We start from the raw sequence: 11,856 nt of genomic DNA on the forward strand, positions 1-11,856 counted from the left end.
AGGGTGGTACGTTATTTACAAGAATACCATCTAATCTATTGTCAAAGCTATACTTAGCGATTAAGTGTGCCACCTTATTGGTCGAACGGCTAATCTTTGACAATTGAAGATTGTTGATCAACTTCGAGATGCTCAACGCTTTCATCTTTAGGTCACGCATAGCAGACCTGTCAACGCTTTGACAGGCATCAATGAAATCCCACGACCAAATTTATACTAAAAATATCAATATCTACAATACTCCCAAAACACTTAGACTAGCCACAGTGGGAGTAACTTCAGCGGTAACATCGAGTCCAACTCAGCAGATTTGCTTATGTGGCAATGAGTTAATGAAGAGAGAGGCAATTGTAGTAACTTAGCTAGTTACTGTAACATCACATGTCCCAATGCAATATGAGTCTATAACCTAATAAATGAATCTTTGCATGTTACCACACTTAAGTTACTACCCACTATGAAGGTAGTAACATAGTCTAGGGATATGTGTATGTTACTAGTGTATGATACTATCCATTGTGGCTAGTCTTAGGCGTGGTGCATTAACTTCTACCTCGTTTCTTGTTTCTTGACATATCAACCAATAGGAGATGTGTTTCCCGCAAAAAAACCAATAGGAGATGTGGGTGTGCATGCTTTTAATGACTTGAGACTGCCAAACACGACATGCAGTGGTTAGTTCATTGCATGCAATGCTATTAATTAGCAAATAAACATTAAGATCTCTCATTTTGCCCTCCTCCTTGGTCACAGTGCACAATCTAAGATGACTTGCTCACCTAGACGGAGGGAGTACTGATTATAAACATTAAGATCTCTCGTTTTCCCCTCCTCCTTGGTCACAGTGCACAATCTAAGATGACTGCTCACCTAGACGGAGGGGGTACTGATTATAATGAGTACTCAACTAGTACTAGTATAAGAACTGCGCTTTATAATGAGTGTAAAAATATTGATTTGACATTGTGAATGTTGACACATTGTGGAATAGTTTTTGAAGTCTGCAAAAGTACTCAACTAGTGCTGTCGTTCTCCACAAAAAAATGTGTTTACCAATGCATGCATGAACTCTAGTTACTCTAACCCCCCTCTCTTCTTTAATTCTTTCCCACATCAGCATGTTTGCTATTCCCGTGTGCATGATACCAGCTAAGATACCACCATTATGGCTAGCCTTCATCGCATGCAATAATTTAGTGCACCTTGAAATATGAACATGTGTGGGGCGTGTTTGTTTTTAATGACTTGAGACTATACCTAGCCCGACATGCAAGATCACTTATTATGCACTATTCCCCATACCTGCAGGAAGCCCGTTCGTCTCCAAATTTTTTCCCCTCCATGTGTGAAACAATATGCCTGCCAAACTCTCCTTCTCCCTCCGGCGGTCCCACCACTCCACCCCGTGTGAAAAAACCAGCATGCATGACTCTCCTCCCCCACGCTCGTCCAATCCATTGTGACCAGCAATATTTCCACCCCTTCGCTCCCCTGTAATTTACTCCAACAAATATGCCCACGTAGTGGTTACTTAACTGCAGGTGCATTCGGTCACTGACATATGGGCCCAACAGGGGTCTGGCCCACATGTCAGTGACGCAACTGGACCGGAAGTTAAGTCAGTGCAGCTCAGTCCATATCTTACGTAGGTATGCCATTGCTCGCTATAAATACTGCGCCTCCCACGACATCGCTATCTCCTCCCCCTCACGTTCACGTTCATCGCTATCTCCTCCCCCTCCCTCTCATGTCGACCACCATGGCATCACCCCTCCCAAGCCCTAGGAGCCCCTCGCTGCACCGCGCAGACGGTCACGCATCGCCGTTCCGTTCCTCGCCACCACTAGTCGAGGAGGACGCGTCGGTGTTCCGCTCCTCGCCGCTACGCGACGCGTCGCCGTTCCGTTCCTCGCCGCCACTAGTCGAGGAGGACGCGTCAGTGTTCCACTCCTCGCCGCGACGCGTCGAGGTGGACGCGTCGGCGTTCCCAATCTCGCCAGCACACGCGCCGGAGGACGTGTCGGCTCCTCGCTACGAGGAGAACACCGCGCCGCCTGCCGAGCCCCCCCAGCCTTGAGGAGCTTTCGAAAGAAATGGATGTCGCCTTGTGGGAGGCTTTGCCTCCAGCAGAGCGCGCCAAAATAGAGGCGGAGAAGATGGCCAAGGAAGAGAAGCGCACCGCGGAACAAGCTGCCTGGGAGGCCTATGTCGCGTCCGAGAGAGTCAGGCAATTGGCTCTTTGGCAGAAGGCTCATGCGACGGCCGTGAGGGTGGCGGAGGACGCCCGTGCCGACGCCCTGAGTGCAGTCGGGCCCAAGCACCTCATCTATGCTTGGCGGTACGTGGACCGGGTGCACGCTTCCAGTGAGGAGGATTACCTGTTGGCGCCGGATCACCACACCGGTGAGATCGCGCTCGCCCGCCGGCAAGCCACCAATCAGCACCACGCGAGTTGTGAGGCTGAGGAAGAGGCGTTGTGTCCGCGCGTTGGGAAACGGCAGCGCACCAGGGCACTCGTAGCGTGCCACAAGCGCTCATGCGAGCGCCGTGGCTTTTAGGAGGAGTATATTTTTTGTTTCGTAAGGCGATCTCATTAGTTTTGGTATGCAAATGATAAATCCCGAATGTTCAGGAATTTTTAGCGTCCTTAATTAAGTATGTAAAAGGGAAAGTTTGGAAACCTTGTGTATTCGTACGCATTTTGCAAGTACGTGCATATAGCACAAACTTTACTATATACTATCGCAGGAAAAGAATTCTATGAGACCAGGTCCCACGCAAGACCCATCCTGATGGATGACACGTGGCATTCACAAATCACAAAGCATCCGCCACCCCCACTTAAAAGCCACGTGTCATCCATCAGGACGGGTCTCGCCTGCTAACCGTGAGATCTGGTCTCATATACGAGTAATTTTTTTCCACCATCGCACTACACATCTCTCTCGATATATGCTTGCAAACTGTGCTACTCCCTCCGTCCAGGTCAATAAGTCATCTTCGGTTGTGCACTGTGACCAAGATGGAGGGAAGACTTATACACCTAGACGGAGGGAGTACTACTATTACTTATGTACGTGCAAATGCACGTTTTAACATTACGATGCGGGTTTTGTAAAAGTAGAAAAACAACAGTAGTCAAGCTTGTGAAACGATTCAATGCAAAACAAAAACAAAAATAATCGTTTGATTGTTTACTTTTAGCTTCCTTCTCTGTGGTTATTTCTCTGTCGTACTTTGTACGGAGTATCTCACTGGTTGGAAAGGCATGCAAATTCCCAAACCGCTTCCTACACCCTGTATCTCACTGGTTGCCGGTGTTGACGTTGTCGCCCATGTCGTCGAGGATGAGGTTGCCGAGGTCGGGGAAGAAGTCGTCGTTCACAACTAATCATGTGGACTAGCATAGTAGTAGGATATAGAGTAGAAACATGAATTTTACCATGATTTTGAACAGGAAGGACAGAAACACATATGGTGCAACGGGAGCTGCACCGTTGGCGTTGAGGTTGTCGCCCATGTCCAAACACCACGTAGACACGGTCTTTGAGCACGATTCGTAGTCGTTCCACGCTCGGGCATTGAAGTTTGTAACTATTTTAGATTAGAATATACTACTCCTCCGGTGCTAGTAGTAGAGCAGAGTCCTACTCTACTACTCTACTCAAGCAAGTTAGGGCATAACATTGTAGGGAGTACCAGTAATGTGATCACTCAAGCAAGTTGTCTGGCATCGACATGACCCTACGCTACTGGTATGTGTCTCGTAAGTCAAGCGGCGTGCTGTAGTCATCATCACCTGTCCACTTCCCGCAGCACATATTCGCTTCTCCATCTTTGTCCGCACGTAATCTCGTCCAATCTTCCATCCCCGCTAAGGCGCCTCCCCACTCGTCCGAAACCCAAGCACTAACAATGGCAGAACCGAGCAGCGTCCGCCGAAAGAGTGGCTGGAATTCGCTCCCCACAGAGGTAATCAAGCTCATTGTTTCACGTGTGGACAATCTCAGTACCATGCCGCTCGCCGCGTGCTCGTCGGGGCTGTACCGTTTACTCAAAGCCCTCAGGCCTGAGCTTTTTAAGTCAGCTCCTTGCTTGTTGATGCCGCCTGATCTTAAGAAACGGCATGTCACATAGCATAATGATCGTAGGGTGGCGAGCATCAACCCCCTTGACTGTGATCCGATCCCCGTCAGCCTCAACTACATTAACGGTATGTACTGGGTCGGCATGAACACGTCTTGGATGGTGCTCGTGGAGGTCTACACCCGGTGATTGATCCCCCTTCCTTCGATTAACACTGCACTGCTTTGGCACCGCGGCCCAGAATACTCGGAATCTTACAATAGCCAACATGATACCAAGTTTGATTTGCTCAAGGTTGTAATGTGCCAAGTGCCCACAAGATCTGCGAATTATAAAGACTTCAGGCTAATTGCGTTCTTCAACCGCGGTCTCGCCTATCTGACAGGTCACTGCGGTAAGTGTATAAATCTGCACGTCCATCGCAGGATCATACATCCTCCATGGTTCTCTGATGCCATTGAACACAAGGGCTTCATTTATGTTGTCGACTCCTTCTATGGCTGGACGTATTGCTGGCCTACTCCAGTCATCGCTACAAACGGCTGTTACAGCAATATGTTACTTTCCTATGATATCATGATGGCTTGCTTATATTACTGTCAACATTTGCTGAAAAATATTCATGCTCATAACATGTTGTTCTTAAGATTGACTAAACCAAGAGCCCTTTTTTATTTGACTCCAACTTGATATGATGTTGTAGGCCGCCTGGTGTCCCTACCCTTCCTAATCCCAGAACCTTTCAAAGAAAAGCGGCATGACAGTTGCAGGTGGTTCCTAGCTCGATCAGACGACGGCGAAAGATTGATGATCATTCGCACGTACCGGACGTGTTGTTTCATGGAATACAATCACAGTCACTGCAAGGTCTTTGAGTAGGATCCTAGCTTCTCTGGGCCTTCAGGAATGTTTGATTGGAGGCTGGTAAGTAGCCTTGGTACACGCTCTCTGTTTGTCAGACTGAATTATTCGATTAATCAGGAGATAACCGACGGCAAGGATCATGATGGCAGCGCGGTTTTGTTCATCAGGCAAAACTGTGTGTACACAGCGTACCATGCGTCTCTGCATGCACCATACCCTGATATGTGCCACCACGCTCTGCAGCCCAAACTAGGAGAGAGGGTCGCAAGTATCAGACTTCGACCTGCTGGCTGGAGTTTCCCCCGTCAGGCACCCATCTGGTTCAAGCCGTCAGCCAATCTCCACAGCTTAATAAATAGTAACGTCTAACTGAGCCAGTTAGTTAGATGCGTACACTTGGTGTAGTAGGATCTTTATTTAGTTTGATGCATACACTTGTTCTTTTTTGGTAGCCCTTTTGTAATGATGGCTGATGTTTGGTTTTGAAGAAAGAGCTGCGTCTTCACTCTTCTGGCCTGCTTACTACTTCTGTTGCACCCCTAGCCCTGGTTGCTGCTGCTGTTTTCAATGTACAATCAGTACTATATTTCGTCTGTTGGTTGAATAAATGTGCTGTTAGAATGACAAACACAATGTTTTGGAAGTCGTTGCACGGTTCGATCCTTTAGTTCCCCGTACCATACGTAGCGCATACTATTTATCGTACGGAACACATTTTTTTGAAACTCGGAACACATTTTCCACTTGTTGATAACATGCAGCCCACTCATGAAGGCCCAATAGAGAAGCCCATAATTAACTGGAAGGGAGGCTCTGACATGAATCCGGCCCAGGTACATGCTCATGGTCCCCTAAACATAAATAAGTAAATAAATAAATAAATAAAGCTAAATGCTCATGCACCAGTTCTTTGGGAAAATAGGTAGCCCAGTATTTCTTTTTGAAGAATACCCAAGCTAGGCCTATTTGTTTTCTCCGAATTACTGGGCTGCAAATCTTTCAAGACGAGGAGGGATGCATTCTGGCCGGACTTAATAGTATGGTCAATGTCTGTTAAAAGTAATATCAAAAGGGGTTGAAAATTCCAAAAAATTTATAGCAAATGGGATATAAGTTTCTTTTTTTGTTTTTGTTCTTCACTGATATCTTATACGTATTTCATTGGATTTAACATGACATAGTACTAATTTATTTTTAAATTTGTTTTAGTATGGCTAATAATTTTTGGATTAAGAATATTTCGTTCCCCAGCAAAAAATTGCGAATTTTCAAAATTTCCCACATTTTTAGTTAATTTTTTGACCCAGGTACTGACCAGAAAATGGCCAGCAATTCTAAAATGGAAAACGGGCTGCAGTAAATTCCATATGAATTAGAAAATGAGTAAAAATTATAAAAATAATAGCAAATGGGCTGTACACGCCACAGATTTCGAGGCTGACTTGTTTATGCAAGGCTTTGTCAGTGAACACACGATTCTAGCAGCAGTTAGTTTTGGATGTCCATCGAACGGCCGACGTGCTTCTTCAATCTCTGATCTTCCTGCTCCAGCCGCCTAAACTAGCGTCGGCGGGACTGCCTGCTCCCTCCTCTTGTGGCCCGCTGTGATGCCGCGGAGGCTTCCCCGGCCCACCCTACTCCCTCCGCTGGCCTGGCCGCACGCAATCAACTGCCTCCTTATTACGCGAAAAAAAAGATTCCTCCCACTAACATCTGGGGCGCACCGTTTGGGAGGCTGACCTGTGGGCCTACTAAGTTGACGCGTATGCAGGGCTTGTCAACTTAGTCAACAAACGATTCTAGCAGCAGTGACCGTCGGATACGAATCGAACGGTCCTGCTGCTTCTTCAATCGCTGCTATTCTTGCACCAGCCGCCCAAACCAGCACCGGGGAGACCTCCTACTCCTGCCTCCAGTGGTCGGCTGTGCTGCCGATGAGGCCTCATCGCCCCCTACTACTCCCACCGCTAGCCAGGCCCTGCGGCGATGGCAGCCTCACACCGCAACCGAACCAGTGAACCCTCATACTCCTCTCCGTGTGGGCATCCACTGCCGCGTCTTCCCCGGCTCCGCGTCGTCCCCTTCCTAGGCCTCGCCATCGTCCACCGCCTTGGTGCTCTCGGCGCGGCGTGGTCAACATGGTTAACGACATTCCATCGGAAGAGTACTGTATGTGGAGAGGCTGACAGATGGGTCCATGGCCACAGCCCAGTTTTTTGTGATTTCCCAAGTAAGTCGCTTTGTCAGGCCTGTTGGGCTGCAAATCTTTCAAGACGAGGAGAGCTTTCATTCGGCTAGCCAAGAAAATGGCCCATCAATAATGAGAAATGGGCTGTACATTTTTAAAACACATCAAACCGGCAATTAATTTCAAATATCAGGGACCCACCTAAAGGGCCTCTGTATTTCGCGAAAAAAACGTTATCGCCACTGACAGATCGGACCCACCAGCTATATCTTCGCACGCAAGGAAGTGCCTCCTTATTACGCACAAAAAAATTGAATACTCCCCCTATTAGCTGGGACCCAGTATAGTGGCAGGCTGACTTGTGGGCCTACTAAGTTGACGGGGACGGAGGGCTTTGTCAACTTAGTCAATATGCACGATTCTAGCTCCACTGACCGTACGATGTCCATCCAACGGCCGTAGTGCTTCTTCAACCTCTGGTCTTCTTGCTCCAGCCGCCCAAACCAGCGCCGGTCGTGCCTCGTGCTCCTGCCCCCGTGGCCGGCTGCGATGCGGCGGAGGCCTCACCGCCCCCTACTACTCCCACCGCTGGCCAGGCCATCCCTCTACTCACACACACCCCCTGTTATTCTGCGGCGACGACAGCCTCACACCGCAGCGAACCAGTGAACCCTCGTACTCCTCTACGCGTGGGCATCCACTGCCGCGTCTTCCCCGGCTCCGCGTCGTCCCGTTCCTAAGCCTCGCCGTCATCCAACGCCCTGGTGCTCTCGGCGCGGCGTGGTCAACGTGGTCAAGGAACGGCTTCCATCGGACGTGGACTGTACGTGGAGAGGCTGACAGCTGGGTCCACGGCCGCATCAAGGAAGTGCCTCCTTATTACGTGCAAAATAATTATTCCGCCACCTGACAGCGGGACCCACCGGATGGGCCACCGTATTTCGCGAAAAACGTTTCCCCTGACTACTGGGACCCACCAGCTACATCTTCGCACGCAAGGAAGTGCGTCCGGGCAAAAAAACGATTCGCCCCCTGACTGCTGGGCCCACCAGCTACATCTTCGCAGGCAAGGAAGTGCCTGACAGTCGGGACCCACCTGTTCGAAGCGTATGTAGCGTTGTCATTATGGTCGCGAACGTGTACTTACATACTGGTCGATGTAGAGGCGCGCACATGTCGTAGTAGAGGCACGCACGTGTCGTAGTAGAGGCGTGCACGTAGCATTTACACGTACGTACATCGGCCAGGGTGCAAGAAAGAAAATACGGCCACGTATGTGTACATACGGGTGCGGTCTCGAACGCCTACTCGCGCATACATACGGCCAGGGCTCGTGTACATGGCTGGGTCGGAACGGAGAAACAGCGTCGTCGTCGTGTTCATGGGGAGGCAACAGAATGCGTCGTCTTCATGGGGGGGCAACGGAATGCATCGTGTTCATCGGGAGGGCTTGGACGGAACAGGCGATGGAAACGAGGCCTGGCGTACCGCAGAAAGGAGGAAACGGCCTTGTGTTCGACCGGCCACGTTCGAAACGGGATCCTTTTCATCGGGAGGGGTCTGGCGTACCGCAAAACGGACGAAATGGACCTCCTATGGTCGAAACGGGGGTCCTGTTGATTGGGAGGGATGTGGCATACCGCAAAACGGACGAAACGGACTTGTGTTGGAGCGCTACGGTCGAAACAGGGGTCCTGTTCATCGGGAGGGGTGTGGCGTACCGCAAAACGGGACTCCACGGGATACTGTTCATCTCCACCGTCGACCCCCTCCAGCCTCCACGAGCTACTGTTCATCCACCGTCGACCTCCTCCAGCCTCCACCTGCGACTGTTCATCCACGGGCTCCTGTTCATCCAGCCTCCACCGCGCGCTACTCCACCGGCTATTGTTCAACCACCCCTCCACCGTCTACTGTTCATCCAGCCCTCCACACCACGGGGTCCTGTTCAACAACCCCTCCACAGGCACCCCTCCACCATCTATTGTTCATCTAGCCCTCCACACCACGGGGTCCTGTTCAACCACCCCTCCACCGTCTACTGTTCATCCAGCCCTCCACACCACGGGGTCCTGTTCATCCACCCCTCCACGGGCACCCCTCCACCGTCTACTTTTCATCCAGCCCTCCACCACACCACGGGGTCCACTTCATCCAGAGGCAATGCCACCGCTCACTGTTCATCCAACCCCCCCCCGCAACGCTCACTGTTCATCCCATCGATCGGCTTCAGTTAGCAGTAGTAGCGAAGGAATCGCTCGATCGGGTTCAGTTAACAGCCATCGATCGATCGCTCGGGTTCAGTAACGTGTAGCCTGCAGTGCAATCGCTCGGGTTCAGTTAGAGCCCAACGCCTCGCTCGGGTTCAGTTAGAGCCAACGCCTCGCACACACGCGCGTACGTGTATGAGAGAAACACGCATCGCTCGGCCCCCGACCTCCCACCATAACCGGGAACTCCCCGAAATTTTCCTCCCCCTCGCTTCTACCACGGTTTTTTTGTCATGGACGGCCCAAAGAATGTCATGCAGCTGCGTCTCCGGCCCGCCTAGGACGAAAAGCCCATTTTCTGGCATGATTTTTTTCATAGAAGTAGGAGCCCACCACATCTATGATGATACCGGGTTTTGTCACAATTATCGTCATAGAAGTGTCATATGTATGACAGAAAAAAAATTTGTTCGGCCCAAAATGTCACGGATGTGTCTTTTTTTTGTAGTGTCCTAACGATCCTTTAGAACAATATTTGCTAGACCATGAAAATGATATGTTTATGAACGAAAGAAGGGAAATATATGAAGTATTCTCTAAGCAGGGACCTATTTTGAAACACAACTTGCCTGTTGAAATTCTAGGGGATCCTCCTCCACCTAAGGGTGATCCTGTGTTTGAGCTTAAACCATTACCTGATACTCTTAAATATGCTTATCTTGATGAAAAGAAGATATATAATGTCATTATAAGTGCTAACCTTTCAGAGCAGGAAGAAGAGAGATTATTGAAAACTCTAAAGAAGCACCGTGCTGCTATTGGATATATTCTTGATGATCTTAAGGGCATTAGTCCCACTCTATGCCAGCACAAAATAAAATTGGAGAAAGATGCTAAACTGGTTGTTGATCACCAACAACGGTTAAATCCTAAGATGTGAGAGGTGGTAAGAAATGAAATACTAAAGCTTCTGGAGGCAGGTATAATTTATCCTATTGCTGATAGTCAATGGGTAAGTCCTGTCCATTGTGTCCCTAAGAAGGGAGGTATTACTGTTATTCCTAATGATAAAGATGAATTGATCCCACAAAGAATTGTTACAGGTTACAGAATGGTAATTGATTTCCGCAAACTAACTAAAGCTACTAAAAAGGATCGTTACCCTTTACCTTTTATTGATCAAATGCTAGAAAGATTATCCAAACATACACATTTTTGCTTTCTAGACGGTTATTCTGGTTTCTCTCAAATACATGTGTCAAAAGAGGATCAAGAAAAGACCACATTTACTTTTCCTTTTGGTACCTTTGCTTATAGATGTATGCCTTTTAGTTTATGTAATGCACCTGCTACCTTTCAAAGATGTATGACTGCTATATTCTCTGACTTTTGTGAAAAGATTGTTGAGGTTTTCATGGATGATTTTTCCGTACATGGAACTTCTTTTGATGATTGCTTAAGCAACCTTGATCGAGTTTTGCAGAGATGTGAGGAAACCAATCTTGTCTTGAACTGGGAGAAGTGCCACTTTATGGTTAATGAAGGTATTGTCTTGGGGCATAAAATTTTTGAAAGAGGTATTGAAGTTGATAAAGCTAAAGTTGATGCTATTGAAAAGATGCAGTGTGCAAAGGACATTAAAGGAATAAGAAGTTTCCTTGGTCGTTCCAGTTTTTATAGGAGGTTCATTAAGGACTTCTCAAAAATTTCTAGGCCTCTGACTAATCTTTTACAAAAAGATGTTCCTTTTGTCTTTGATGATGATTGTGTAGAAGCATTTGAAATACTTAAGAAAGCCTTGATTTCTGCACCCATTGTTCAGCCACCTGATTGGAATGTACCCTTTGAAATTATGTGTGATGCTAGTGATTATGTGCTACCTCTTGAGCTTGCGTTGGATTTCCCTGAAGAGGAAGGGATGATGCAGTAGAGTATCGTAAGTATTTCCCTCAGTTTTTGAGAACCAAGGTACAATCCAGTAGGAGGCCACGCTCAAGTTCCTCGTACCTGCACAAAGCGATAGCTACTCGCAACCAACACGATTAGGGGTTGTCAATCCCTTCACGGTCACTTACGAGAGTGAGATTTGATAGATATAATATTTTTGGTATTTTGGTATAGAGATGCAAAGTGAAAAGTAAAGGCAAAGTAAAAAGCAAAGCAAGATTAAAGTGATGGAAATTGATATGATGAGAATAGACCCAGGGGCCATAGGTTTCACTAGTGGCTTCTCTCAAGAGCATAAGTATTCTACGGTGGGTGAACAAATTACTGTTGAGCAATTGACAGAATTGAGCATAGTTATGAGAATATCTAGGCATGATCATGTATATAGGCATCACGTCCGTGACACGTAGACCGAAACGATTCTGCATCTACTACTATTACTCCACTCATCTACCGCTATCCAGCATGCATCTAGAGTATTAAGTTAAAAACAGAGTAACGCCTTAAGCAAGATGACATGATGTAGAGAGATAAATTCATGCAATATGAAATAAACCCCAT

The sequence above is a fragment of the Triticum urartu genome, chromosome 6A, assembly GCF_056163025.1.
Source record: "Triticum urartu cultivar PI428250 chromosome 6A, HENAU_Tu73, whole genome shotgun sequence".
NCBI classification, from domain to species: domain Eukaryota; kingdom Viridiplantae; phylum Streptophyta; class Magnoliopsida; order Poales; family Poaceae; genus Triticum; species Triticum urartu.